Below are 17,570 nucleotides of genomic sequence, written 5' to 3'. Positions count from 1 at the left end.
AATGTACTTAACGTTCTTATAATATTGAACAGTTGTTTCCCATTTTCATTATTATAAATAACTCTATAATGGACATCTTTTTACACAAGATCTTGATTTGCATTTCTAATTATTTTCCTTAGAATAGAATATTAGAACAGAAATTAGTCAGTGAAGCAGTACGAACTTTTAAAAAAAATTATTGTTTTTCCTGATTATTATATATATTTACAGAATATTTATAAAACATTAAAAAAGTAAAAAAAAATTCATGATACCATCACAAAGTGATACCACTTATAACATTTTGACGTTTTTTCTTCAAATTATATGTAGTCAGAGTCACACTAAAACCCACTGCCGTAGAGTTTATTCATAGCGAGCTTATAGGACATAGTAGAACTGCCCCATAGGTTTTCCAGGGTTTTACTCTTCAGGGAAGCAGATTGCCATGGTTCACCTGTTGAGTGGCTGGTAGGATTCAACCTCCGACCTTTCAGTTAGCAGCTTAGTGCATAACCACTGTGCCACCAGGGTTCCTCAGAATGACACCATACATCTTACTTTGTAATCTGCTTTTTCCATTGAACATTGTAAACATTTCCCCCATGTTAAGTGGGCTGTAACTATAGAATTACGACTTAGGCTGTTTCTAGTTTTGATATATCCAGTAATGCTGTGTTGCAAATCTTCTGTGGTGGTTGTCTGTTAATTTGTTTTCTCTGAGTCTCCACCTTTAGGAAACTCCCTCCACAGGACTGGTGAGGATAAAAGCAGAACCTTTCTTCCATTGACCTGGGTGCGGGCTCATGACCCTAGACCAGCCACTTAGACTCTCTTCCCTGCCATCTTGGGAATCTGAATTCTGAGGGAGGAACCCAAGAAGGGAAGCCAGTTGGAGCTGAGTCACTAGCTGGCAGCAGCCTGGAGAGACAAGCACCATTTCTGGCAGTGGAATCCCCAGAGGGGCCAGAGTGCCATCCTTCCCAGGTAAGTCATCTCACTCCTACAACGCCGAGTGCTACTCAGCACCCTCCCAACAAATCCCTACTCGCCAAATTCCTCAGCACCGCGTCTTGCTTAGAAAAATTCCTTCCTGATACGTCCTTGTACATAAATCTTTGTGCCCAGGTTTATTTCTTTGGACTACATTTCTAAAAGGGAAATTGCTAGGTCAAAGTGTCCAAAGTTTATAAAGGGTCTTTTTATACAGGGCCTAATGTCCTCCATAAAATCTGTACCAATTAACAGGCAGAAAGAGGGAAAAGAAAGTCGGGAAAAACTGGTGCAAACTACTGGGGCCAGTGGCTCAGGGTCCAGAAAGAGGCCCAGTCTGACTTAATTGCAAATCAACACAAACCTGCCCTTTTTGGCAGTTGCAAAACCTCTCTGTTACCCTCCCTCTGGTGTAGCATGAGAGCGCCTTTCTCTACAACGAACAGAAACATTTAAAAAATATGTATTGCTAAATGCAATGTGGTATCCTGGATTGAATGCTGGCACAGAAAAGGGGACACTAGTAGGAAAACTGTTGAAATCTGAATAAAGGCTGGAATTTAGTTAATAATTCATCTTGGTTTCTTAGTTTTGACAAATGTGCTGTAGTAATGTAAGATGTTAACCTTAGAGGAAGCTGGGTGATGGGGGATACGGAAACTCTGTACTATCTTTCCAACTTTTCCGTGAATCTAAATTTATTCCAAAATAAAAAGGTTGTTTAAAAAAAGGGTATTGCATCAATTTATAGCCCCACTAATATGACACCGAAGTGGTAGTCTTACACAACCTTGCCAACAGCAAGTATTTTAAAAAATTCAGTCCTTCAACAATATTTATTAAGTGCCTTTTATACACTAGGCACTGCCCTAGGCACTTGGGATATATCATTGAACAAAGGAGCCATAGATCCATGCCCTCATGGTGCTGATGTTGTGGCAGGGAAAGGCAGATATAGATACTATAAAGATGTAAGTCATATAGTATGTTGGAAGCAATGGGTGCTTTGGAAATCAGCAAGGATGGGGAGAAGGGAAGGATTGGATTGCAACTTAAATAGGGTCATTAAGAGAGGCTTCATGGAGGAGGAGACATATGTCAGCAATGACTTGAAGGAGGTAAAGAGGGGAGCCACCTGGATATCTGGAGAAGAGGTCTGAGAAGTAATGTGGAGGGGCAGAGAAGTAATGTGGAGGGGCAGGTCATGTATGGTCTTATAGGCCAGAATAAGGGGTGGCAGAGACCACCAAGCACCGGCCAAATACTCCACTTGCTCTGCTACAGTTCCCAGATCCCTTGCAGTTAGGCAAGGCTATGTGACTAGCTCAGGCTAATGAAATGAGTGGGAGTGGAGTGTGCCACTTCCAGGCTCAGGCAGTGAAAATCCCATTTGTCTTTCTTCCTCTGACGTGGTGTCTGTGTTCCAAATGGTGCAGCTACAACATGGTAAAGCCTCCATCAGCCTAGGTCCCTGAGTGACTATGTGGAGCCAAGCCTTCCCTACCACCCTGTGTGTGACATGTGTCATAAGCTGAGTCACCAGCTAGTAGCACCCTGGAAAGACAGCCACCAATGCCTGACACCAAGGCCCTTATTATTTTAAGCTACTGAGATTTGGGGGATAGTTATCACTGCAGCATAATTTAGCCAATCTGGCCTGATACAGAAGGACTTGGCTTTTACTCTGTGTTAACTGCATCAATTGTTGATTTTAAAATGCAAGCATCGTTGCTTGGTTTTAATTTCTTTGATAGTGACTGTAGCAGATTGATTTTCCAAGGTGGCCATAACAAAATCTCCTGTCCCCCATGTTCTTTTTATCATGGCATTGACACTCCTCCCTTTGAGAGAGGGCATCTGTGTTCCCTCTCCTTGATCTGGGTGGGCCTATGACTACAGTGAAAGTGAGGTTATGTAACTTTTGAAGCTAAGTCATAACAGGCAATATGGCTTCCTCCTGGTCCTTTGGGGCGTTTGTTCTTGGAACCCTACTGTCGTGCTGTAACGAAGCCGAGGCCACATGGAGAAGTCAAGCGAAGGCCAGGGTCCCAGCTGACAAGTAGATATCTGAGGAAGCCTTTGAGATGATTTCACCTCCAGCCACTGTCTGTCTGCAACCACACGAGAGACCCAAGTCAGAGCCGTCTCGCTGAGCTCAATCAAGCCCAGAACCATAACAAAAAAATAATGTTTTAAGCCATTAAGTTTTAAGGTAGTTTGCTACAGCAATAGGTAACTGGAACAGTGAAACTGAACATTTTTATTGAAGTCTTTTTGCACCACGATGCCACCTTCTTGACAAGCCTGCCTTTTCTCTTTCCAGATAAAAGTGCTGAACAGAATGAAGCAATAGATGGAGCTATCAGAGATGTCCCTCTAAGCTGACTCAGATCTGTTAACAAGATTTTTTGGGTTTAGCTGTTCAATTAACACACGGTAGGCATTAAATAAATATTTGTTGAGTGAATGAATCATCCTGTCCACATTTCTGCATCGTATTTAAAAGATATTATAATCAACCTAATTAAACGCTTTCATGAAATGCAGACCCATTATGCAACATTTCCCAGAAATGCCAAATTCTTTTAATATAAGGGGTTTACAGCAAAGTTTTTTTGTTTTTGTTTTTCTCTTCCTACTTTCTTCTCTTTAGTTTTCTTTTCTTTAAACAAATAAAATAATATCTGTACGGTGTAGTGGTTGAGAATTCGGCTGTTAACCAAAAGGTCAGCAGTTCGAATCCACCAGCCACTCCTTGGGAACCTTATGGGGCAGTTCTACTCTGTCCTACAGGGTTGCTATAAGGTGGAATCGACTCAAGAGCAACAAGGTTTTTTTTTGTTTATATCATCTCATTGTAAAAGACTAGAGTAATACATATAAATGGAAGGTAATACATATCTGCAACCCACCTTCCTCAGAGGTAAGCCTTGTTAAGTTTGGTATAAATCCTTCCAGGCCTTCTTCCTGTATATTTGCGTTCGCGTGTATGCACCTATTATGGTAGAATGTATTTTCCAAAAGTGGCCACGACAACATTTCCCATCCCACATGCTCTTCTAAAACCTTGCCCCTCTTCATCAAGAGGTAGAGGCTCTGTCCTCTCCCCAGAAACCTGGGCAGGCCTCTGTGACTGCCTCCACTGATAGAGTATGACAGCAGTAACAAGAGGGGACCCCCAAAGCTAGATTATAGAAGGTAATACTGATTCACCTTGCCTCTCCATCTTAGGACACACACTTTTGGGCCCTGACCTACCTTGTAAGTCTGACGTCCCCAAGCTCAAGAGACCACAAGGAGAGACTAGAATGAGAGACACAAAGAGAGAGATACCCAACGAATCCTAGCTATTCCACACTCCACCTGTTTGAGGGTTCCCAGCCCAGATGGCAGATATGTGAGGAAGCCTTTGAGATGATTCCCACTCCAAACCCTGTCAGACTGTAACAGCATGAGAGACCCTGAGTGAAAATCACCCAGCTGAACCCAGCCGATCCCCAAAGCCACAGCAATAACAATAATGATTGTTGTTTCAAGTAACTGTTGTTGTTAGTTGCTGTCCAGTTGATTCCGACTCACGGTGACTACACGTGTGCAGAGTAGAACTGCTCCACAGGATGTTCAAGCTTTGACCTTTCAGAAGCAGATCACCACACCTGTCTTCCAAGGCGCCTCTGAGGAGGTTCAAAGGCCAACCTTTCGACTAGTAGTCAAGCACTTAACCATTTGTCCCACCGGAGGACTCCAAACTTAGGCTACTAAGTCTAGACAATTGATTAATACACACATACCCATATGTGTTTGTTTGTGTAAATAGCCTGATATTACCAGGCTGCTCTGAGACTTTTTTTTTTCATGAAACAATTTGTCTCTGAGATCTTTCCATGTCAGCGGGCCTAGATCCACTTCAGCCCTCGTGAGGCTACGTAGCACTGCAGAGCATAGATGTTTCATAACAAGCATCTTTCCGCTGCAGCCCAGCTCTGCAAAGGCAAGCTTACTCGGAAGCCCACTGTGTGAAACAAGTGAAAGAAACCAAAGGGGCAAAGCAGGCAGAACCCTGTTCACACCCAGCCTCTCCTCAACAACCTCCCTGGAGGGCGAGGCCCTTGAAGGAACTCCTACCTTCCAATGGCACCTTTAAAACTCACCCACCTGCCTATAGGGTTAAGGAATAGGCATCAGTAGGGCTCCTCAGTCTTGAATGTACACTTGAATCATCTATAGTACAGTCTACGAAACCCTATGGGGCAGCTCTACTCTGTCACATGGGGTTGCTATGAGTCAAAATTGACTGCATGGTACCTAACGACAACAGATCTGCAGTAGGGTTGAGATTCTCAGCATTTCTGACAACCCCCCTGTCTTAGTCATCTAGTGCTGCTGCAACAGAAATACCACAAGGGGATGGCTTTAACAAAGAGAGATTTATTTCCTCACAGTAAAGTAGGCTAAAAGTTCAAATTCAGGGCGTCAGCTCCAGGGGAAGGCTTTTCCTGTTGGGTCTGGAGGAAGGTCTTTGTCATCACACTTCCCCTGGACTAGGAGCTTCTCTGCACAGGAACCCCAGGTCCAAACGACGCACTCTGCTCCCGATGCTGCCTTCTTGGTGGTATGAGGTCCCCCACCCTCTGCCTGCTTCCCTTTCCTTTTCTCTCTTGTAAGATAAAAGGTGATGCAGGCTACACCTCACGGAAAATCCCTTTACATTGGATCAGAGATGTGACCTGAGCAAGGGTGTTACATCCCACCCTAATCTTCCTTGACATAATCTAATCTTGCCTCATTAACCACAGGCAGAGATTAGGATTTACAACACATAGGAAAATCACATCAGATGACAAAATGGTGGACAATCACACAGTATTGGGAATTGTGGCCTAGCCAAATTGACAAGACATTTTTGGGGGACGCAATTCTATCCCCCAAGTGATTACCAAACTCACTCCAGCAGCCAGGGATTAGTGGACCCCCGCTAGCTTTCCTGCTTTCTTTTCTAATCTTCTAAAATTGTTGTAGGGGTTAAAGCCTGGAGTTTTGAAAAATCTCTTTCCCCTCTCTTGGAACCTCCTATTTTCATCTCCAGTCTTTTGGCACCTCCTCCATTATCCAAAATTCCTCACAGATGGGGGTATTGCCACCACAACATCTGTGTGAATGCCTTCAGTGCTTCTGTTGAACTTCACAGAGTGGAGACAGTTAAGACATTTAATTGGACTTCAGTTCTTTTAATACCAGTACCAGCTGCCGTCGAGTCGATCCCGACTCATGGTTATGCCATGTGTGTCAGAGTAGAACTGTGCTCCATAGGCTTTCGGTGGCAGATTTTTTGAAAGTAGATCACCAGGCCTTTCTTACGAGGTGCCTCTGGGTGGACTTGAACCACCAACCTTTTGGTTAGTAGCTGAGCACATTAACCATTTGCACCACACAGAGATCTTTTGTTTTCACTTTAAATACCTGTCTTGGGAGAGATAGGGGGAAAATAGCAGTTGGGAGTTGTGCTTTCTCTCTGTCATCTGTTGCCATTGCTCCACTTGCCCCAGCAGAGGACTAGCCCTGTCTTGATACTCTTGCTCCATACATGACCCCGCCTCCTGAGACAGACCTTTTTTTGGCTGTCCTTTGCACAGCTCACAAACTTCTGCAAGGCTTTGGGCTTCCTGTACCATTCCTACAGGCTTATAAAAAAAAAAAAAAAAAAACAGGCTTATACCCCTCTTAAATTTGTCCTTGTTTACATGCCTTCTTCCCCTTCTGTAGGGGATGGAAGGAGAGGGGCTTTGTTGCCTGCCAACTAAGTGCAAAGCACCATGTGTGTATCGTTTACTTGATTGTTGTAATTTTTGCAGCACTTTATGAATATCACCCTCATAGTATCACTGAGGAAACTGAGGCTCAGAGAGGGTCAGTAACTCACCCAAAGTCACACAGCTAGAAATGACAAACCAGCTTTGGATCTCAGGTCTGTCTGACCCAGCCTTCTCTCCTGGTCTTTTCTGAATGTGAGCAATTCAGAGGTCCCTATGTGGCCATACCAGACCTTTGAGTGCCCTTTGCTTCCTCATTAGTTCTTGCAACACTGAACTCACGAGGTTGTTATCCTAACTATATTCTGGAGCCTCCCCTCCATGTATGTGGGGTCCTAGGCTCCTCCAGTGTCCTTGTGACCATATAGTCACCTCAGCAATGGTGAACTGAAGCCCTTTTCACCTTTGACCCTTGACTGGGCCCAGTCAGACAGGCTTTGGTTGGAATCTCACAGGCACTTCTTGGTGTGTAAACTTCAGCATGCTCCTTAACTTCTCTGAGCTTGGGTCCCATCATCTGTAAAGTGAGGATGACAATTCTATGTCAAATGGGCTATTTATTGTACGATGATTAAAATAGTGCACATACTGCCTTTCAGAGTGCTTGGGATATAGCAGCAATAAAAACAAAACAAGCTTGCACCCTTTTTGATCCCCAACTTTGTATTTTTCACAGGGATCAGGAATAAGAAGGCCTCTCGTTGCCCCTGTGTCTCTCAGCAATACAGCCCTCTGGGCAGCCAGTCTGCAGTGTGTGAGATGGAGGACTGGTAACTTCCCAGTCCTTCCTGAGAGAAGGAGGGGGCTGAAGCACACCCCGTTCCCTGTGGTATTCGGGGACCATGCCAGGATGGACAGCAAGAAGATATTAACCAGTACGTGCAACATTGGCCAGCGGAGTATCTGACGAGACAACTGAAGCCTGCTGAGACACCAGCAAGCCGACTGTCACCACAGAAGGATCGGCTGGTGTCGACCACCGCGGTACCCACCCCTTACTACTTCCCACACCCTGTCTGGAAAGAAGGGGTTGAGCCGGTGAAGGAAGCAAGTGAAGAAGAGTGGTGACATGCCTGTGTCAACACTGAGTGAAGGCCTGGGCTGCTCTCTTATGCCAGGTCCACAGACCTGGTAGAGATGCCACTGGGTGAGTGACAGGGCTCAAAGGCCAAAGAGTAGAGTCTTTCCCTATTGATGGTTACCTCTGTCAAACTCCAGTCAACCTAAAAATAAAACAAGAAAATCAAAATAATACAATAGAGTAAGAAAACACAGTCGAGTGCTTCAGCTCTGGGAGCAGACTTCCTGCAGGTGGCTGGGTGGGTGAGGGACCTCACCTCCCTGGAGCACCATCCGGAGCCTCTGTCTGACTGGGAGGCCGGTGCATGTTCCAACCAGCTTCTCTTTCCACTCAGTCTCCCCACCAAGCCTCCACCTTTAGGCCTTTGCATTTCCACAAAGGCCCCTACCTTTTAACAGACAGGGCAAGTCCTCAACCCCTCCTACCAGATTTGTCCTGTGAAAGATGCTTAACCTTGTCTTTCATCTCCAGCCCCCGCCCACACCCCTGCCAGTGATCAGAGATAGTCTGACGAATGTCACACAGTGTGCACCCACAGTCAGCATCCTGGAGAAGGATCACACACTTACACACTCATTAACACACTTCTGGAGGGATGGGTTGAGGGGGCCTTGAGCTCTGTCCATCCTGCCTCTTTGGCTGTCTCCCTGCTCCCCCTGGCACAAATGGTGCCAGGGTCTCCTCCGATGGCCTCCAGGTACACAGTCTCTTGTTGCTTAGCAGCGATGCACCTCTTCCCCGTACCTCAGCAACCTCCCCTTGTAGCTCTAGTAGCAGCTGCAGCAGGAAGAGCCAGGCTGGACCTTACAGGAGCTGCTGCTTGCTGACAGGAACATGTGGGAACAAGCCCCAAAATAGGCCTGAGTGTGAAACCCAAGGCTCTTTTTTAACCTGCAGGTCCTAGACTGACTCTTGGAAAGTCCTGCCATACTCCCCTTTCTCCAGCTTGTGCCGGCTGCTGCTCCCCCTCCCACACTGGGCTTCTGGCCCCTACTCTCCTGTATTCTTACCTGTCTGCCCCTCTCTCTGCCCTGGGTCTCTGGGTCTGCCCCAGTGGTCTCTCCCTCTCTCAGGGCTCAAATGTCACTGTTGCTGCCCCTTGTCCTTGTGTCCATCCTGTAACTCCATGTCCACGTGTATTTGTCTCTGGGGTATCTGTGGCTGCCCCAGGTTCTCTTGCACCCTCTCCTGTTTAGACTGTGTAACTGCCATTCTCCCCTCACTAACTTGAATCCCCTCACTTCCCATGGCCAAGTACTGGTCACCCCTGACAACCCCATGTTGCCACAGCAACCATGACCACACTCCCTTGTTCCTTCCTTTCCCGGAAAGGCCTGTGGTGGAGGGGTCACAGAAGAGGTCCCCAGGGGAGTCTTGCTTTCCTCCCTCAGCATGTCCCGGGCTTCAGTGGAAACTGACATTGGACTTCTGGAGTACTAGAAGACTAGGTCCAGAAGAGAAGGAAGGTCCTCCCTGCTGCCTCCCCTCTGCCATGATGTCAGAGTTCCCCAGAGAGGCCCCCGAAGAGGTTCGGCACCTGGGATGGTCAGGACCCTGCCCCACCAGGAATGGTACCCACCCCCTCCACCCCTGTCTTGGCCCTAGCTGACAGTGAGTCCCCTCCAAGGGCGCGGGTCCATCTCCTGTCTCTGCGCCCACCTCAACTTGTTCCCTTTACCTAAGCTCCCTGCCATCGCACTACCCTCAGTCCCCGATGCCTGAGTCTGACTTTTTAGTGTCTAATGTCTCTCTTTTTTTTTTTTTTTTTTGATGTCTCTACGTTCCTTACACACAGAATGATATTATCTGTAGGATAAAAATCTAAGACTAGGGAGCAGCTGAGCAAAGGGGCAGCTGAGAGGAAATACTTCCAGAGTAAAGGGGGGTGGGCAGAGGCCAGCTCCCAGGCAGGACGGGGTTGGAGGGGTGCTGAAATGAGGGCATGAGGGAGGTTTAGGGAGGAAGACCTGCATTCAGCCTTCTAGCACAGGAAGCAGGCAGATAACAGAAAGGACTTTCAGACAGGAGGCGGGACCAAGTGACCTCACCCAAAACCCTGTGGTCTGGTGCTATTGCAACCTGGCCAGTCTCCCAGCTCTCTTGGGTCCCCAAGTAAGAGAGCTTTTTATAGTACAATCCCCAACTTGGGTTTGAATAATTAAACAAGACGGACAGAAATAGCAGCCGGACAGCCAAGGCGGGTTATTTTAGGGTTTTCTGGAACACAGAGTGCTCCCTGGCTCACCCCACCCCTGCAGAGGGTGGAGCCAGCAACAAGGCTGATGGGAGATTCCTGTGGGGGAAACCCACTCTCACCCCCTAGGGTTCCTTGGGTTGACAGGTTGCCCTCAGCCAGAGGAGGGTCTCACCATTTCTTCCCGGTCTTCAAGGAAGGAGAGAGCTCTCACTGCTTTCGGTTAAGCTGCTCCCCTGGCAGGAAGTCCCTTCTGTTGTCTAAGTGTCAGTCTTTCTACTTCAGAGATGGTGACAGAAATTGAAAATCAGATCGATAAGCAGCTGCAAGACAGGCTGAACCAGGACAAGGTGGCTACTGCTCCTCTGGCCAAGGAGCTGGAATCAGGTGATAGGAGGTCTGTGGTCCCCTCACTATAACCCTTGGGAGGCTGGGGTGGGAGGGTGAAGATTAGGAGGGTGGGAGGCAGAGCTGAAGAGAGGGGAGGAATTGGTGAGGGGCATGGGGGGTGTGGATTAGGCTCCAGAAGAGAAGGCTGAAGATGGGTTAGCCTCTAGGCTGAGAAACTGTGAAGAGGCGAAAAGCGCCCCTCTTCCTGCTCTTTTTAGTGTCCTCTGTCCCTGGCAGAAGCCCAGCCTGGGTTTCCTGGGACAGGGTTTCAGCATCTGAGCTGGGGCTGTGGAGAGCTAGGGAGGCCTCCCTCAGGTCTCCATTACAAACCAATCATTTGTGGCTTGTTTGCATAATACTTTCGGGCCAACTGCAGAGATTAGATTCTTTCCCCAAGTCTACCTGTAGGCTCCACCACAGAGCTTTAAAACCTGGAGTATGCAGGGGGCCTGGACCAGGGCTGGGTGGGGGGAATGGGCATTTGTAACATTTTCTCCCTTTGGGTAACAACTTCAGGGGGAGGGCTTGAAGGTCAGATCTCAGGAAATACTGAAATCATTCATTCATTCATTCAACAAACATTTTTAAAGTGCTTCGGATTGTGCTTGGTGGTGGGAATAAATTAGTATGGCAAGGACCCTGTTCTCAAGGAGCTCACAGTTAAGTAGAGGAGACGGCCATCTTAAAACCTACTCCCCGCCATCACTGAGTGCTTTCTATGCAATAGGTAACCATGTAAGAGGGTCACAAAAACTGTCACATTTAATCCTCACAGCAAGTCTGTGGTCTAAGTGGCATCAGCCCCATTTGACAGACATTAGAACTAAGATGAAGAGACTTGCCCAAGGTCACTAAACTAATAAACAGTAAAAATGGAACTGGAACCCTGGTTTACATGATTCCAAGTTCTATACCCTTAACCACTGCCCTGCAGTCTCTAAGGCATGGAAGGGAAAGACAATTCATTAAATGCTGCGGCTGTTCAAAAGAGAGTGCTATTGCCTCTAACTGTGTTTCTTGCAGTTTGGGTGGGGCAATCAGGGAAAGCCTCCTAAAGGAGGTGGGTTTTCACTGGACTCAAAGGATTAATTCATCCATCCTACAAATATTTAAACTGAGCACCTACTATGAGTGCCAGGCACTGTTCTAGGTGCTGAGGATACAGAAGTGAAAGAAGTTCCTGCTCTAGCGGATATGGTGGGCAGGGATGGGGGAAGGCTAAAATTATAATTGGATAGGTCTTAAAAGCTAAAAGGAACCCCAGTGGTGCAGTGGTTAAGCGCTCGGCTGCTAGCCAAAAAGTCAGTTCCAACCCACCAGCTGCTCTGCAGGAGAAAAACGTGGCAGTCTGCTTTCCTAAAGATTTACAGCCTTACAAATCCTATGGGCAGTTCTACTCTGTCCTACAGGGCGGCTACGAGTCGGAATCAACTGGATGGCAATAGGTTTGGTTTTGGTTTAAATGACAAACCTCCTTTACCACCTGAGTTGTTCTGCTCTTTCTGGGTTTCTCTCCCAGGCGCAAATACTGAAACTTTTGGGGAAGACTTGACTCAGAATACACCCTCTTACTTTGGGAAGTCCTTCCTAACGTCTACCCTGCATTTCTTCCTGCTCCAATAGCCTTCCCCACCTCCCATCTCATTACTCTGGTCCTAGGCCAAATCTCACAGCAGGAGCCCGGCAGGCTGCGAGCGTCTGGCCCTTTAAGACCACCTTCTTCCCCCCACGTGCCGTCTGGTTGGGCTGGCGACGCTGACGCACGCGTGACGTCAATGGCAGCTGGCGGAGTCTGGGCACTAGGAGAAAAGTTGAGGTGGGGGTAGGGGGGCGAGTTTGAAGGAAGGTTATTTGCATTTAAAGGGACCATTCTCGGGTTAGTGATCAGAGCTTTAAAGAAATGTGTACTGGACAAACTTTTCTTCCTGCGTAATGGACAAGAAAAAGGCGTGGTACAGCTGAAGTCGGTCGTGACACGATTTGCGAAGTCAATTATGTTCTTCCGCGGACTGGGGGAAATAGTCCGTCGGTGCCGGGTCTGGAAGCACGTGACCAGGAGGGGGCGGGTGGGGGGAGGGAAGGAGGGAGGAGTTGGAGAGAAGACTGTCAGGCTGCGTTTCAGCTGCCCCCACCTCCACATCCTGCCCACCCTCCTGCAGCTGCCACCACATCCTGCCCAGGCCGGGGGCAGGGAGCTCGTGCAGGGGGATGCACTGACCGAGGACCCGGCTTTGGCATCCCTTCCGTGCCCCCTTCGGTTCCAGGGTGGGGCCTCTGCCCTTTGCCCGAGGCCTTGCCGCAGGCACCCCTGACACTGAGCTTGGGCACAGATCTACTGTTCAGCCTTGAACACCGCTCTGCCCAACTCCACCCCCCTACTCCGTTCCAGAGTGGGACCCATCTGGGCCCCAGACCAGAGCTCCATCCTTGGGCTAGCACAGTTATTATGGACAGAGGCGTTGAATAAAGTTTTGATAACCTTAGTTCAGATACACAGGTCTACACACACACACCTACACACACAGATTCATGTAACAGACATTTGCTGACGGCATTCCATGCTAAGCCCTGCCAGGCCCTGCAGACCCAAAGTTAGATTGCTGCTCTCAAGGAACTCAGGATCTGGGGGGGAAGAGCAAAATTAGAAACCAAAAATGTCGGGACAATGTGGTGATTTAAGTACACAGAGTAGAGAGCACTCTACAAAGAGGCAGAGTGATTGATATGTGAGTCTACCACACAGAGACTATACATAGAGAAGCGTCCAGTACACCTGCTGATGGCTCCTCTCACAAACAAGGTGGTAGATATGGCGGCCTTTGTTGGGATTACACAGCAACTGAAGAATGACCAGCCTGATGGAAAGCATGCGGTGGATAAAGATGGGGGGCTGAGGGGAAGGTGAAAGGGGCCAATCAGTCAGGCAGATAGAGGATGAGACCAACATTAATGTCTTCACAGGGTTATGGAACAAAAAGCAGGAAGGGAAACAGCCCTTGGAGGATAGCCCTTGGAGGATGAGGATGAGGAAGACCTTTTCAAATTGTTAGATTAGGGATATTTGGGTGTGTGTGTGAATAACAGTTGTTGGTGTCTGTTTGGCCTATAAATTTATGAAGGTGATACCATAGAGAGGAGTTGTACACACACTGTTTAGGACTTTGGTGGGCATCCAAATGTCTGAGTCCTAGAGGCTTTCATAGGGACTTTGGGCTGTTAGGTGAGTTCTCTCTAGGAAAGATGAGTGGATAGCCAGACGGGGAGAAATGAGATTCAGGTGCCTGATCCCTTTCAGGCATTTTCCATCCAGAAGATTCTCAGATGGGTAGTCCAGGGGCTAGAAGAAAAAGATTTAGTGAGTCCCTTTCAGGAAGTCCTTATTAGGATCTAACCTCTAACAACATTACTCCCTGGACCCTTTCTTAATCCTCCGTGGAAATCAAAACCTCATGTTTGTTGCTTTTCCTCTCCTGTGAAGTTCTCTTGGTATTCTAACTTCTGTCCCCATTATCCCACAGCCTGTCTCTCTCTCTTCTCTAGTGAGTTCCCATTTGAGCATTTCAGGGGCCAAGGGACACTCCATCTCCCCCACTGAACTCTTCCTTACCTTTCTTCTTTCCCTTTTGCTCCTGGCCCTTTAACACCCTCCCCTGGTGACTGCCCCAAGAACAAATCTGTCTTGGAAGTGCAGTCAGAATGCTCCTTAGAAGGGAGAATAGTTCATCTTAGGTACTTTGGATGTTATTAGGAGGACCAGTCCCTGGAGAAGGACGTCATGCTTGGTAAAATAGAGGGTCAGAGAAACAGAGGAAGACCCTCAATGAGATGGATTGACACAGTGGCTGCCACAGTGGCCTCAAACATAGCAATGATTGTGAGGATGGCGCAGGACCGGGCAGTGTTTTCTTCTGTTGGACATAGATAGGGTCGCTGAGTCGGAACAGACTCCACAGTGCCCAATAACAACAACAACCAGGTGACTCGCCTTCCTTCCTCATTCCTTTGTTAAGGACCCAACATTCCAAGGCAGGGAGGACCAGCCAGCCAATCACGGCCCAGGCAAGGCTGCCTCAGGCTTGAGATTGGCTGGAGCTGTGGTTGGCGGGAGGCTAACCACACTGATCTATAGGAGGTTGGGGAGGGGGTTTGGGGGTCTCAGCCTTGGGAATGAATTTGTTCTGGGGCCGCTTACGTTTTTGGAGGGAATCCTTGAAGTAGAGCTGGGGCCAGAGGCGTCCCTGGCTTGGAGAGCCTCAAAACTGGAGCAAGCTGAGAACCCAGCTCTCTTGGTCTCCTGGGGGCTTGACTGCCCCCTGCCCACTTTTTTTTTTTTTTTTTAATACGCTCTGGGACTCAAATGGCCTGAAGGCTGAGTTCCCAGGCCTGTTCCTAAGAAGCCTTTTCCAGCAGCCCAGGATCTCTCCAGTCTCAACATTCTGCTTTCCCGACGTCGGAAACAGCCGGAAAATAAACACCCTGATGACTAAACGGTTTCTCCAGCTAAAGCCTGGGGAAGCACTAAAAATAGAGACCATAAGTGAGGGGAGGTTCCCCACTTGGGGGGGGGGCACCTTCCCATCCTGCTACTGCCATAATCTCAGGCATGGCACAAGGCTCTGTTCTTCTGGAAGTCTTTGGGAAGGGGCAGGTGGGCTCCCACTGCCTACCCTTGAGTCCTCTGGGCAAGCTAGCTCTGCCTGACAGGGAGAACTGACATCTTCTGATGCTGAGTGCCCTATCTCCCAGATTTGATAGTGAACTGAAAAGTTAAATTTGGGGACAAAGTGGGACACTTTGGAAGGGTCTAGTGGGCGGGTTGGAAACCGAGGCCGAAGAAACAAGAGCCTGCCGGCTTCCTGTCCTAGAACGTACAAGTCTGCTGAATTTGCCTCCTTTGAGGCTTGCATGGGCTACCAGGGGCCTCAAGAGATCTTGCAGTCCGGTTCTTGACCCAACGATCTGAGTTATAACGCAGCATGAGGCACTGTTTTAAGCAATCTACTTGCATGAACGAATTTAATCCTCACATCAAATCTGAGTTGAGTGCTATTACCACCACCTCCATTTTACCCACAAGGATCACCGGGCATAGGGAACTTAAGTAATGTGCCTGCGTTCCTGGTTAATAAACGGCGGAGTGAGGATTTGAACTTAGGCAGCTTGACTACTCCAAAGATGATGCTTTTAACCACCATGACACGCTGCCTCTCTCTGTATTGATCTCTCCAGCACTTAACTCAAAATTGAGTCTTTGTGTATTAAATCAGACCCAGCCAGATAGAAATCAGGGTGTGTGGAGAACTGAGTACCCTTCTGTTCTGCAAGGTTGAGATCTAAGCCAGATTCGACCATTTCCCCAAACTCTAGATAGAAATCGCAGGACTTAGAGGTAACAGGGATGCTGGAGAGGAAGCCTGTCCTTGTCCAGTCTGAATGGCACCCACACTTCTGTTGTAGGGCACATAGAGATTCACCACGCCCTGGGGCAACCAGGAGTTTAATTTTTTTTACATTTTTAAGAGCTACTACTGCTTCTTTAATAAGTTGCTTCTTGGGTGTCTCCTGTGCTGGGGAAAATTAGGGTCCCGCCCCTTTAAATTGCCCCCTCGGTAGTAAGTGCACTGTGGCCGCTGGCTCTGGGGATTAGGTCACCCAAGAACTATGAATTGCCCCTTTAAATTGCTGGGCGTCTGCTAAGGCCGGCCTTGGGAGGGAAAGGGGCCTGTCACAAGTAGAGGGAGCAGCCGAGCTCTTCAGGTAACGCTCTAAGGAAAGAATGTGGCCTTTTAAGTCGGGCTTCTTCACACGTGAGGGAGATGTAATCTTTTCACCACACAGTCTCCCCTTTATTTATTTAGATAAATTTAGACCCCCACCTCCTAACTCTCCCGGGCCTTTGACAAGCGGGGAATACAGGTTGTGCATGTGTCTGCGTGCGCTGCCTGCGGAGCCGCCCCAGAAAGGACCTCCTTGAGCGCATGGTGGCAGCAGCACTAGGCAGCCGTCCCAGCGTGCTCAGAGGGGGACCACAGGCGCGGGCCGATCCCTTTAAAGGCCTCTGGGTCTCGCCTCCCTACTTCGCCTTGCTGGGTCCCTTCCTCCCTCCCGTCCGGCTGGCGGAGGGATCTGCCACTCCCGGCGCTGCAGCCTGCTTGGGGGGGGCGGTGGGGGTGAGGGCCGACCCGGCCCGGCCCGGCCCGGCCGGCCTTAGGGAGGGAGGGGCGGGGCCGCGTCCCCGGGACCGCCCCTGCTCCGGCCCCGCCCAGTCCCCACCGGTTCCTCCCATTGGCCCCCCCGCCTGTCCATCACCCCTGTTCCCCAACCCCTCAAGCTAGGCTGAGCTGTGCCTACGTCGGCCTCGACTCCCGGGGGCTGGAGGAGTTACCTTTGGAGCCCGAAAGGAGGAAGGAAGCAAAATATCAACAACAGCCGAGGTGGTTCGGGCGCTTGGCCCCAGTCCCCCGCCTGCCCGCCGCCCGTCTGCCCGCCCCCGCGTCCGCAACGGGGGCCCAGGCCCCCCGGCGCCGCCCAGGGCCCGTGCGGACGCCGGCCTCATTTATTATTCCCTCCGCCCGGTGCTTCGGCTTCTCGGTGTTGACGATCCCCCGGACGAAGGGCGAGGGCTGCCCCCTCCTCGCCGCGACATCCCTCTCCACCAGCTGGGCCGGTGAGTAAAGAAAAATAACGTGTCTACCACTTTAAGGCGCCCCCTCCCCCACCCCGTCCTGGGGTTGGGGTGGAGGGTGGTCTAGACCGTCCCCCTGAGGGGTGGGATGGGGTGGCCCCCTGGTCTGGGGGGAACTCGCGGAGCGGGCCGTGTTTGCGTGTGACGCTCGCGGGAGATTACAAGGGGGAATGTTTGTTTGTGTTGGGGAGTCGGCTGTGGGGGACAAGTAGAGTGGGCTGTAATTCCCTTGGGTGCTGAGGGGACAGGGTGGGGACGAGCGGCTTGGGGGCGCGCCGGTCTGCTGGTGGTCAGAGGTTACGACGGTTTCTGAGTGACCCGGGAAGGGGTGCCATCCTCAGAGGGGGTCTCCGGTGACAGCCGGGAGCGACTGACATTTTAACAGCCGGTCCTCCCTCCCTCTCCCTCTTCGCGCCGCCTGTTCCCTCCTCCTTG

The 17,570-nt window shown here is 49.4% G+C and overlaps 1 protein-coding gene across 2 annotated transcripts in view; it reads left to right on the top strand.

The window, feature by feature from the left end:
- The first annotated feature begins 16,766 nt into the window (after positions 1 to 16,766).
- MEF2D (myocyte enhancer factor 2D) overlaps positions 16,767 to 17,570 on the top strand; it is a 32,392-nt gene continuing 31,588 nt past the window's right edge. Inside the window, exon 1 of one of the 2 annotated variants that reach the window (XM_064282720.1) lies at positions 16,767 to 17,117. The gene's annotated coding sequence lies outside the window, so the exon portion shown is untranslated. The remainder of the gene's footprint in view (positions 17,118 to 17,570) is intronic. The other variant, XM_064282719.1, reaches the window with a different exon arrangement.

This window comes from Loxodonta africana, chromosome 3, assembly GCF_030014295.1.
Source record: "Loxodonta africana isolate mLoxAfr1 chromosome 3, mLoxAfr1.hap2, whole genome shotgun sequence".
NCBI classification, from domain to species: Eukaryota; Metazoa; Chordata; class Mammalia; order Proboscidea; family Elephantidae; genus Loxodonta; species Loxodonta africana.
The sequence above is the reverse complement of the archived record's forward strand: the minus strand, read 5'-3'. Positions and strand labels throughout refer to the sequence as shown.